This window comes from Canis lupus, chromosome 14 (assembly GCF_011100685.1).
Source record: "Canis lupus familiaris isolate Mischka breed German Shepherd chromosome 14, alternate assembly UU_Cfam_GSD_1.0, whole genome shotgun sequence".
NCBI classification, from domain to species: Eukaryota; Metazoa; Chordata; class Mammalia; order Carnivora; family Canidae; genus Canis; species Canis lupus.
In genome coordinates, this window is record NC_049235.1 from 37426089 (window position 1) to 37429270 (window position 3182).

Here is a 3182-nt window from a genome sequence, read left to right on the forward strand (position 1 = left end):
GTGGGACTCAATCCCCGGTCTCCAGGATCACACCCTAGGCTGCAGGAGGTGCTAAACCGCCGAGCCACTGGGGCTGCCCTAGTGGTGTCTTCTGATTTTTAAGTTGTTTTGTTGAGGGGATCCCTGGGTTGCTCAGCGGTTTGGCACCTGCCTTCAGCCCAGGGCATGATCCTGGAGTCCCAGGATCGAGTCCCGCATCAGGCTTCCTGCATGGAGCCTGCTTTTCCTCTGTGTCTCTGCCTCTCTCTCTCTCTCTCTCTGTGTGTCTCTCATGAATAAATAAATAAAATCTTAAAAAAAAAGTTGTTTTGTTGATTATGCATTGTATGTAATTGTATTGAACTTATTGTGCAGCAATTCAAATCCTCTTGGCCCCACCTCTTACTCAAAGACTGCTGTGAAACAATTCTAGGCAGGCTTCTGACAGCTTCTCATGGAAGCCATTTGATGGCATTTCATCTTGAGAACATCTCATGATTCTCTTGTTTTTTTCTCCAGGGATCCTCTGATTGTGTGGCTTGGGATGCTTACTGGAGCTCCTTTGCATCATAGTTGTATGTTGGGAGTGTTAATGACCTTGGGACCATCCTTGACTTATGGATAAATGCTCTTTTTTCTGCTGGGAAGAGAATTCTGAGATGCCTTTCATAAGCTTCCTCAGAAAATCCTGTGGGATTGACTACCAGTTACCCATAGCAGTGGCCAGCTCTGTAATTCATTCTTATGTTAGCTTTCTCTAACTTCTCCCTTTCTGATCCCTCTCTCTGGTTCTCTCAGATTACTTCTCAAAGAATGCTCACTTGTATGAGAGTATTTGTCTTAGACTTGCTTTTGGGTAGTGGGTAAACCCAAGCTAAGATGGGTACCAGGAATGGCCTTAGAAAGCAAACCCTCTGGATGGGATTCTGTGACTGGTCCATTCACTGGACAGATGACAATAAAGACCCCATAGCTAGAGGTAAGTGGCATAGTGATAACTCCTGTCATGTGGATGTGTCACAGTTACTGTATTAGATTAGGGCAACTCCGGTGGCTTAGTGGTTTAGCGCCACCTTCAGCCCACGGCATGACCCTGGAGACCCAGGATCGAGTCCCGCATTGGGATTCCTGTATGGAGCCTGCTTCTCCCTCTGCCTGTCTCTCTCTTTCTCTCTAATTAAAAAAAAAAAAAAAAAAAAAAAAAAAAAAGATGTGGGTAGAGTGTGGGTGGAAGGTGAAGTATTAGGTTATATAGTAGCTGTGACATTACAGTGGAATGGGACTAATGGAAATTATAAAAATGGAGGTGTTGGTTAGTTATCGTTAACTGCTTTAACAAAACTTTGAAAAAAGAAAATGACATAGATTCATGTTAGCTATTTAAGTCAAGGCATGCTGTAAAAGAGTGTCTCTATAGCACCCTTTAAGGAAAATCTAATCAGCAGATGTTGGCAATCTGTGCTGACAATCCAACCCAAATAGTAAAGGAAACTGAAGACACAGCCTTGATTATCTCCTCCAACAAAGTCAGCATGTTGACAGGAAAAGACTGGAACCTTGAATCATAGGGTGGGAACATTTGTGTTTGTGAGTCTGAGAATCTTGAGCCTTCATGTTTCCTTGATTCTCTGAGCTGCAGAAGTGGCCTCCCCTCCTCCACTTTTTTGGATGGAGAGCAGCCTTCACTTACTTGGAGATCCTACAAAGAATTTATCTGGGGGACTTGCATTGTAAGATGACACTTGTCGTCCTAAGACTTGTCCCTGCCACCTCTCCTTAATTCCAAACTGATAACTAGGGTCAGATCTCAGCATACCCTAACTGGGGAAATACAGTCCTTTCTATAGGAGGATAGGTTACAATCTGAATAAACTGCAGGTTCTGGTTAAGATGTATTGACAGGAGCCCATGAAGCATGCCTGGGAGTAGATCTTGAGGGTGTTAGAGGGGATGGAATATAAGGCCTGATAGGAGAATGTAACATGGTAGCACTTAAACTCTTGACTTGAGTTTTAATACCTTGGGTGTCTGGAGTTCGTCCTAACACATTGCTAGGACGGCATCTGGAAGGTATGGTGGAAATGCTAGAATTTATTTGGCATGGTATTGCGGAAGGGGTCACAAAGCTCAAGGAAGTCACAGTGTTAGAATGGATTTGTTGTTTGAAACTTGAGAAGCTACCACTGAGTGCTTTCCCTGGGAAGGCTCAGATGACACTCATAACTGAGGCAATAAAAAATGTAATGGTGAAGAATATACTGGCGACTTTGAGAAGCCTGGCTATGGCTGATCTCTATCTATAGGCTAGAATTGATGGTAGAAGATGCTGCCATGACACTGGGCTCCTTGATATCAGCATCGATGATGGGATGCAGAAGGGCTGAAGGCCAAATTGTGGAACCTAATTGTCAGATACCAATGGATATAATTTTTTAAAAGATTTTATTTATTTATTCATGAGAGACACGCAGAGGCAGAGACATAGACAAAGGGAGAAGCAGACTTCTTGCAGGGAGCCCGATGCGGGACTGGATCCCCGACTTGGGATCATGCCCTAAGCCAAAGGCAGATGCTCAACCGCTGAACCACCCAGGATGTACCCCAATGGTCGTAATTAATGGGTACCAAAACATGGATCTGTGATGGAGTTTAAGATCATGATGTTTCAAGGGGCAAGACAGAAGGACAGCTGATTAGTATGTTATTTGACTTGTTTCCTTTTAAGATTTTATTTATTTATTAGAGACAGAGAGAGGGAGAGAGGCAAGAGACACAGGCAGAGGGAGAAGCAGGCTCCAGGCAGGGAGCCTGATGTGGGACTCAATTCCCGGTCTCCAGTTTCAGGCCCTGGGCTGAAGGTGGCGCTAAACCGCTGAGCCACCCGGGCTGCCCTGTTATTTGACTTGTTTATCCACTTCTATAACTCCTGGATTCCTCACCCAGTTTTCAGTCTCAGGCAGGTCAGATCTAGAGCCCACTGATGGAAGGAAAAGCCCAGATTCCCTTAGGAAGGGTCCTCAAGTATATATGATACCCCAAAGAGGCAGCCATTTACCAGGGTATATGCAGTGGAGAAAGAGGAATACTCAGATTTTTCAACCAAGGCTTTTTTTTTTTTTTTTTTTTTAAGATTTTATTTATTTATTCATGAAAGACACAGAGAGAAAGAGAGGCAGAGACACAGGCAGAGGGAGAAGCAGGCT